The sequence below is a fragment of the Castor canadensis genome, chromosome 6 (assembly GCF_047511655.1).
Source record: "Castor canadensis chromosome 6, mCasCan1.hap1v2, whole genome shotgun sequence".
NCBI lineage: Eukaryota > Metazoa > Chordata > Mammalia > Rodentia > Castoridae > Castor > Castor canadensis.
In genome coordinates this window covers 24,193,927-24,203,584 of record NC_133391.1, presented here as the reverse complement: position 1 = coordinate 24,203,584, position 9,658 = coordinate 24,193,927, and the positions used below count along the sequence as shown (strand labels likewise).

General features: G+C 41.0%; 1 pseudogene; it reads left to right on the top strand.

The window, feature by feature from the left end:
* The first annotated feature begins 458 nt into the window (after nucleotides 1-458).
* LOC109702671 (large ribosomal subunit protein uL16-like) lies at nucleotides 459-9,405 on the top strand (annotated as a pseudogene).
* Nucleotides 9,406-9,658: the final 253 nt, after the last annotated feature.

Here is a 9,658-nt window from a genome sequence, read left to right as displayed (position 1 = left end):
TGATAAGATTTCATTCTTCTTCACGGCTGAGTACAGTTCCATTGTGTATAAACACCACATTTTCTTAATCCATTCATCAGTACTGGATAATCTTGGCTGTTTCCATAACTTGGCTATTGTGGCACAGTGGATGAAGCCTATTGTGAACAGTGTTTTTAAATTTCTCTGGTCATAAAATTACTTGGAGGTACTTTTACGCACACAAGCTCTCAGGCTCTACCTAGACCCACTGCACCAGCATCCCCAGGTAGAGGTCCTGCAGAGTTAGATATTTAATAAGCACCTGTGGTGATTCTTCGTTTCACAGAAGATAGGAAATCTGCACAGGTTTCTAAGCTCTTGCCCACCGTTTTCCTTTCCTGGGCTCTACCCATCGGGTGGAGCAATCGGCCATTGCTGCCACTGTCCTGCACAGCACCAGGTCAATTTTAGCCACTGCATTCAGAGATGCAGCCTACATGTTGCAAAATGATGGAGCCCCTGGGAATAAGCCAAATTATACAATTAAGCAGGATGAAAAGAAAGCGTTCATTAAAGAAGTTTCCATTACGTGTCTGCGTGTTTCTGAGTGGAAAGTCAAAACAAATGCTTTAGTTGGCAGGTTTGAAACCCACCTTCAGTATACAAGTTCTCTGAAAAGAGAAAATTCTGCGATGCATTGCATATCTGATAAAACTGTAAACCGGCAAAATATCCATCTAGAACAAAACCTAAATATTGGCTTCTTTGTTTATGGTGACAAACCTACTTTTTTAAACAACATCTTACACAGAGTTCATAATTATTACAAGCATGTCCAAAGAATACTGTTTACAGTGTTATATAAGTTGAATTGATTTCATTATCTTAAAAGAAAGTCAATCAAGATAAATTTATATTTTATTAGAAAGCTAAGATATTAAAATTTTGGCTTCTGCTGAAAGAATCTCAATGTTCATTTTGCTGACACCGGTTGGTTAAATAGATCAGAACATAGCACTCCAGGTGTGACCTCGGGTTCCCTGTGGCTAGTTCTGACCAGTCCGTGGGACGTGAGCACAAGTCATAGATCAGCCAGGCACTGGTAGCTCATGCCTGTAACCCTAGCTACTTGGGAGGCTGAGATCTTCGATGTTAGCCCGGATGAAAAGTTCACAAGACCCTATCCCAACTAATATCTGGGCACAATGGTGTGCACCTGCCATCCCAGCACTGGCCAGTAGTGTAAACAGGAGGATTGAGATCCAGGCCAGCTGGGGCAAAAGCTAGACACTATGTCCAAAATAGCCAGAGCAAAAAGGGCTGAAGTTGTAGCTCAAGCCTATAGAGCACCTGCCTAGAAAGCCCAAAGCCCAGAGTTCAAACTCCAGTAGAGCAAAAAAAAAAAGAAAGAAAATCATGGTTCTTTTCCTCAAAACATCTGAACATGACCCACTTACTGTCTAAGAAAGGAACCCAGCTTGGATTCAGCCATGGAAGCTATTGGTCAAGAAAAGTAAAGCCGCTGCTAACACCTGCACATTCTCACATTGTGTGTGAGAAAGACAAAGAAACAAATCCCCTCCATTTTATTTAATCCACTTTAACCTCGAGCCAATTTTTTTTTTTTGAGATGGTGTCTTACTGTGTAGCCCAGGCTGGCCTCAAACTTGTGATCCTCCTGCCTCAGCCTACCAGGCACACCTGAGATTACAGGTGTGCATTACCATACTCAGCTACGCCCTAATTTTGTTCATTAGAGCAATCTAGCCTCTGCCCTAACTAATTTCTTACCATAAACAGCAACCAAAAAAAAAATCCTTGCAGAAGGAAAATATTGCCAAAATAATAAGAAATTCAAGGAAGATATAAAATAAACACAACCACTTTTTGATACATATTGCGAGCCCTAATTACTTCCAATATTTTTTTTAAAAATCAGTGAACCACTTTTAAAGTACCATCAATTCTTCTAACTCCAACTACTTACTCTCAAGAGTACTTGCTTTGGATGTTATTGTAAAAATCTGAATGACCTTTTAGGTTATTTATGATGTAAAATGAACTCTCCTTAAAATTGTTATCCTTTCACTGTCAGCAAATCCTTGCAAAGTTCAGCAGAATCATAAATAATGAAAGTTAATATTCTGCTGCAGTATTTGTGAAAATTTTCAAGGCAGAGACATCTAGATTTAAAAATAAAAACAATATTTTACATTAGCAATTCAGATCAATAAAGACTATATTTCTAAGACTGAAATTTTCAAGGCACAGTTTTTATTTTCATATCTCTCTATAGGGAAAGCATTTTCTGTCATTTATATAAATCCATGGAGTCGTCATTCAGATTTTTTGACACAGAATTTGAAAACTCAGAGACACAACTATTAACACCAGAATTGCTAGGCTGTTCTTCTCATTGATTTCCTATGGTTTGCTCTCTACTCTTTCTTACAGAGTCACACTGATTTGAGCAAGAACCAAGGGCATAAGTGGTCTCTGACTCCCAAACCTCTGTTGGAAAAGGCCCAACAGCTCCATTTTATAGAAAGACTGTAGGCTCAGCCTGAATGGGATTGAGGCACCATTTCACTTGGTGGCCAACTACCAGGTAACAATAAGTAGCACAGTGTCCAATCAAAGGCGACAGAGGTCTCCTCTCACTCCTAACTTTAATGCTTGCAGATCTCAAAGTAGGTTCTTTAGAAGCACTGAACAATGCTCACTTGCACCCTGAGAGAGACCCCCCACGGACTCAAGCCACAGCTACCAGCCATCAGTGAACCCCCAAGGGGTCACAGTGACCAAAAGGACCAGAGAGAGGTGTCATTATTGTTAACAGATAGAATTTCTCTCCAGCACAAATGAAATGCGTGCTGAGCATGGTCAGAAGTAATTGGATGAGGAACAAAGAGACACCTATGACCCGATGTGGGTATCTAGCCAGCTGAGGCCTGGGGAGCATGGGTTACCATGTGTTAGTAATGACAGAGCTATCCTCTGCTACTTCCAGCTCCTTGCTCACTAGAAACTAATCAGAGCCAGGTACTAGTAGCTTACACCTGTAGTGTTAGCTAATTGGGAAGCAGAGTTTGGGAGGATCTCAGTTTGAGACCAACCAGGGAAAAAAGTTAGCAAGACCACCATCTCAACTGAAAAGAACTAGGTATGGTGGCACACACCTATCATCTCAGCTATGGCAGGAGGCATAAAATAGGATCATGGTTCAGGCTGGCCTGAGCAAAAGGAAAGACCCTGTTTCCAAACTAGCCAGAGCAAGAAAGGGCTAGAGGCATGGCTCAAGGGGTAGAGTGCCTGTCTAGCAAGCAAAAAGCCCTGTGTTCAAGCCCCAGTACTACAAATAAAAATAAAGAAATAAACTAATCAGGATCTCTTTGCAAAATTTCAAAAGCACATCTGTACATTGTGTTTTACTGCAAATAACAGTCTTAGCTTTCTTCTTCTTCTTCTTCTTCTTCTTCTTCTTCTTCTTCTTCTTCTTCTTCTTCTTCTGCAACTTTCCTTTCTCTAAATAGTCGGTGTGTTTATGAGCAGGACTTGTCAATGCTCTACACCTCCACTAACTCTCAAGGTTATCCAGAAGGTATTCAGAAATGTATTTACATGTACTGGAACTTTATGTCAGGATTTACATGTACAGAGGAATTTTCTCTACTGTCCATTTTGTTTGCCTTTTTATCTCCTGAGAAACCCTTCATTGTTCTGGAAAGCACTGTTCCTGCCAAACTACAGACAAACGATGACAACCTTGGCCATTCTCAAAGCTTCTTCCCACCTGAGGCCCTGTTTTCAGAGACCAAGGCCACATTGGTTTCTTCTCTTAGAAAGTCTCCCTCCTGCTGTCCCCAAGGCATGCCCCTCAGACTAAAGAGCCCTCTGCACCTGTTCTCCCAGGAGGCCAAGACAGCCAGATACAAGCAAGCCTCTTGAGGTGACCTTCTCAAGTTTTAGAAGCAGATGAGGCCTTACTTTAAGTGAATTTCAAGACCATTTGTGATGCTGTGCCCATTAAAACATTATAGAAGTGTTTAGTAAAAATAGTAACTTTGCTTACTTTTACACAGAATTCGGATTTTAAAGCTCCTGTGTACCTTTATACCAGCCCAATAGGGAAAAACAAAATGAACATGGGACTGACAAAAGTAGGAAGATAAAGCTGATCCACCTTTCTTCCTAATTATTTGCAAATCCTATTTAATTGGCAAGGGCTTTCTATTAACCTTCAGCCTTTTCTTTTTTGTCATTTTCCAATTCATAAATCCCAAATAATGACAGGATAAATAAATCTCAAAAACCGAAAGGGAAAAACCAAATTGCTTTTCTACCTGTTCATGTCTGTTGGTTTTTTATCATCACTCACTCCCAGTCATCTACAAAGCCATTTCATTTGTTACTTTGCTTCTCCACCTGCTCTGGCCTACTAGGGCTCTTTCCCAATTACCCTGTCTTCCAAAGAGTTAGCAAGGACCCAAATTGGAGATGGGTTTATTTTTTGTCTGTTTTGCCGTTACTGGGGTTTGAACCCAGGACCTCATGCTTCTAGACAGCTGCTCAACCACTTGAGCCACTCCACCAGCAGGAAGATGGGTTTAGCTCCTGGAAGCTATGTTCGCCACTGCTTAAGTCTCCACTTTGACCACCATGACATCCTTCAATGCCCAGCCAAGCATCCTGGAAAAATCTTACCTGCTTGATCAGAAAATATGAATGTATACTAAATTTTAAACACTTAATTCAGATGTAAATTATAAGAGGAGTTACATAAAGTTTTCTTGAGAAGTGCAAATGCCTTATTTTCCTTACTATTATGCTTTAACATTCAAGGTAGAAATTGAAGAATCTGGAAACAGACTATTTTCAAACTTGCTGTCAATTTTTGAATCCTTTTTGCCTTCAGATACATATATGTCCCCAAGCATATGTATAAGAGCTTTAGAATGTCGACAAGGTAGTCTGAAAATATAGCTTATTATATTATGTTATTATATAATTACACAGATTTAGAGAGAATATTTTTATGTTCTGTTTACGTAATTATCTTGGTTGCTATGCTGCTTGCTGGTAAATGGTAAAAAAACATAGCACGGTAACCCAGAAAAAATTGCTCAAGGAGAAATGCAAGATATTTTATGCTGGACTGCCAACTAAAAATGAAAATACAAGCTACTTGGGAAGCTGAGATTGGGAGGATCACAGTTTGAGGCCAGCTCAGGCAAAGTCCGTGAGATACCATCTCAACCAAAAGCTGGCTGCAACAGTATGCTCCTGTCATCCCAAGCTACGCAGAAAGCTGAGTTCAGGAGGATTGTGGTACCAGGATAGCCTGGGCAAAATAGTTTATGAGACCCCCATCTCAATGGAAAAAATCTGGGTATGGTGGCTTCAGGAAGCATAAAATAAGAAGGTGTGGTCCAGACTGACATGGGTGAAAAGCAAGACTGTACCTCCAAAATAACCAGAGCACAAAGGGATGGAGTTATAGCTTGTGAGGTAGAGTACACGCCTAGCAAGCATGAGTAAACACCCCAGTACAGCCAAAAAGGAAAAACTATTCTATCTGGAAAAACGCCTTTATGCCCTAAGAAGGAAGTTGGATGATGCTTATTTGAAGAACTCCTGGAAAGTAGAAAGGAAAATGGCACTTCACTTAACAAGAACAACAAAGAAGTTTACCCATAGCAGTAAAAAATCAGGAACTAGCAGAAATTTTTATCTTCATGTCACACATCATAAAACTCTGCGTAACCAATCGTCCTTTTCCAACATGAGCAGCATATTTACAAATAAAGACAAATACCTACTCATTATTTTTGGACATACTGCAAAATTGCTGTGCATTGGTCCTTCTAGTTCTAAAAATGATTCTGCTTTGGCTGGCACTTGTAGTTGTTTCTTTCTCTAGTCCTATATTAGAGTCATGTTGGGATTTTGCTGTTCCTGCAATTTCCATCCTTAGGTGGGTGTTTCAAACCATGCTCACATCTATGCACCTCTTTGACTCACAATTGGCTCTCAAAATGTCATATAGTGGAGGTGGAAACTTTTATACAGTGCCTCAAAGCTGTGTGATGAGTGATGTGTTCAAACATCCAGTGCAGGCACAAACGGTAGTAGTGCCAGGCTACCTTAAAGTTTAGAGGCTTGGACCTAAAATAAGAAAGTTTTAATCAATGTGGTAAGCAGAACAGCAATCTGAAAAGCCAAATTCCCAATCAGCCAGGATCCATAGAGAAAAGCTGCAGAGCTTCATGTAAAAAAGGCAACATGACATAGTGTATAAGCTGAAGGAGGGGCCAGAGCAGTAGGTACATCATGTTGAAATTATCTCATTGAGAAACATTGTATCAGCCATTCATCCAAAAAGATCAATGTGAATATTATCTCTGCAAGCATCTTTCCCACAAAACTTACACATATATATACCTTACTTTATTAAATTACCAAATGACATGTATTTGGACTGCAGGAGGTCAGCACCTCACAGGATCGCTTTGACTGAGTTAATCTTTAATGACTCCTTCAGCTTCTATGAAATGTTGCCATAAGAAACAGTCAAAAAGACATTTGCCTTCAGTGTTTAAAGTATATAGAGGACTCAGGGTGTAGCTCAGAGGTAGTGCTTATGTAGCATGCAAGAGGCCCTGGGTTCAATTCTCAGCACCACAAAACAAATAAATAAAAATAAAAATACAAAGAGACTCCAAGATAGCAGATTTGAGAGACTCACTATATATCAACTTCTCCATAAATAGAAATAAACCTCAGGTACATGGCCATGAGGGAAGGCAGGTGAGTTAGGATGCAAAGTAGGGACCAGAAAAAGTATAGATAACAGAGGCTGGAGAAAATGTTTTTCAAAGTCGTACTTTGCACCTATAAAAGAAACAGAGAAGACTTTGCTAGGGTAAATCCCAGTGTAGCCCTGCAGAAAAGGGACCTGATCTGTCCATCCCTAGACTGACTAACCAGCACATTTATGGCAGGAACCAGAAATGTGCTTCACAACAGCCTGGAGGACTAAGCACAAACCAGCAAGTCTTATCTGGCAGAGCAGAAGCCAACCAGTGCCCAGGACAAAGGGAGGATGAAAGAGTAAGCAAGCCTGGATGGACTCCACCTTAACTAGCTGCATTCCTAGACCCACCACCTAGAGTATACATGTGTGACAAGGGATATCCACAACACATGCTACAAAGAAGACTAAGCAGAAACTGCCAAGCCTTGTTCCATTTGGGAAGAAGCTAGACGGCACCTGAGCCCCCCACCAGGGCAAAGGTAGGCATGGAGGCAGCAAGCCCAATGGGCCTCCCCCTCCCCCGACAAGCCAGCTACATCCTTAAGCCCAATGCCCAACTCAGTATATATATATATATATGTGACAAGAGCTGCCCACCTGCCACTCTGCAAATGGAGCATCGACTTGGAGAGCTGGACAGAAAGGCCAAAGCTCACTGCAGATGACCTCGAACTCCACAAGGTCCCCTATGAGGGCAAGACATGGGCAGCAAGACTGGGCATACTTGGCAGAGTGCACCCTGAGCCCCTACCTGTGTTCTGAGGCCCTTCTCCTTCCTCTCTCAGGTGCTACCTCACAAGCCTGGAACTGCTATACCCCCACCAGAACCCCTTCAGTGGGGCATAGCTGCCTTACCACTAGGGCAAACCCACCTCTTGGAATTGCTGCCACTTGACAGGACCTGTTCCAACCCCTTCCAGCCACTGCCACAGACTCAGAGCCACAAGACACAGAACCCAGGCCATACCCTGAAGGCAATTTCAAGAAAAGCCAAGCCCAGAGTGGGTCTGTGACTAAACCCAACAGGAGAATCACAGACAGAACACTGGGGGCCAGAAATTAGAGAAGGACACCTACCATACTGATGAAGCCCAGCTGGCGTACATTCTCTCCTCAAGAAATTTCAGGAAAGAAATATTGACTTTTTTTCTATTTTTTTAATATTTTTCTATTTGTAGTTGTTTCTACTTCCCTTTTTTGTTATGCTTAGTTTTTCTAACCTTTTGCAATCTCTGATAATAGTGTCTGTCCCAGCAACAATTAAATTATATTTCTGCACACTATTATTTCATATTCCTTCACTCCACTCCCTTCTTCCTTTTTCCTTCCCTTTTCCTTCCCCCATTTTTGCCACTTAATTTTTAAATCCTACATCTGTAATATTTTTAAGTCCCTGCATACCATATAAGAACAGTAGCCCCTTTCACATATAGCCTGATTGGGATATAGCTGATGTCTCTATTTTTTTTTTTTTTTACTTCATGTAAATATCTGTTCTGGCTTTGAACTGGTAAATTTGTTATTGCTGAGCTATATCCCCAGGCTAGTGGAAAAAATAGTACATCAACCCTGCCTCTACCCAGTCAAACCAGAACATTAGGGATATGCCAACTGAAAGACTACAGGTGGCTAAAACCTCCAAACAACAAGTTGATCTCAGATGGGTAAATTTTAATGCAGAAACACAAGAAATATTTTCTCAAAAAGGTAACATGACACTCCCAAAGTCAACAACTCCACAATAAAGGATTTGAATTATATTAAAGTGGATGAAATCTCAACTAATGAATTCAAAAGAATGATTGTAAGACTAATTAACAAAATTGAGGATGACAGGCATAAACAACTCAGTGAGTTCAAAGATAATGCAAATAAATAAACTACTGAAGGGATTCAAAGAAGACACAAATCAGCAGCTGAACAAAAAGAAAAGAAAAACAATGCAAGACATGAAACTGGAAATCACCTCTTTTCCTTCAGTGTGCTACCAAAGGTGTCTCCAGGGGTCACTGCCTTACCCATGTTGCCAGTATTGTAAGAACAAGCCATACACAAAGTCTCACTTCTGCCAAAGGGCTGCCTGATGTTAAGACCTGGGGCAGAAAAAGGCAAAAGCGGATGACTTCCCACTTTGTGGCCACATGGTGTCTGACTAATATAAGCAGCTCTCCTCTGAATCCCTAGAGGCTGCCCATATTTGTGGCAACAAGTACATGGTAAAAAGTCATGGCAAAGATGACTATCATATTCAGCTTCAGCTGCACTCTTTCCACATGATTCACATCAACAAGATGGTGTCCTGTGCTGGAGCTGACAGGCTCCAGACAGGTATGCAGGATGCCTTTGGCAAGCCCCAGGGCACAGTGGCCAGGGTTCATGTTCCAGGTGATCATGTCCATCTGCACCAAGCTGCAGAATAAGGAATGTGTGATTGAGGCTCTAGGCAGGGCCAAGCTCAGGTTCCCTGACAGCCAGAACATCCACATCTCAAATGTGGGGTTTACCAAGTTTAATATGCAGATGAATCTGAAGACATGGTAGCTGAGAAGTAGCTTATCCCTGATGACTCTGTGGTCAAATATATCCCCAATCATGGTCCTCTGGACAAGCTGTAAGCCCTGTACATGTGAGGACTTCCCACTGTGTGGTCCCCTCCTTAATCACCTTAATCATGTAAAGCAATAAATCATCCTAAAAATTTTTTTAAAAGAAAGGGAAAATCAATAAGGATATAGGGATCTGAAAAAAATCAAATTGAAATTCTAGAAATAAAAAGCTCAATAAGTCAAAAAAAAAACAGTTGAGAATCTCTTCAGTAGACTGGATCAAATTAAAGAGAGAATGTCATGTCAAGGCTTGAAGTCAAGATAGACATAGTCAAAC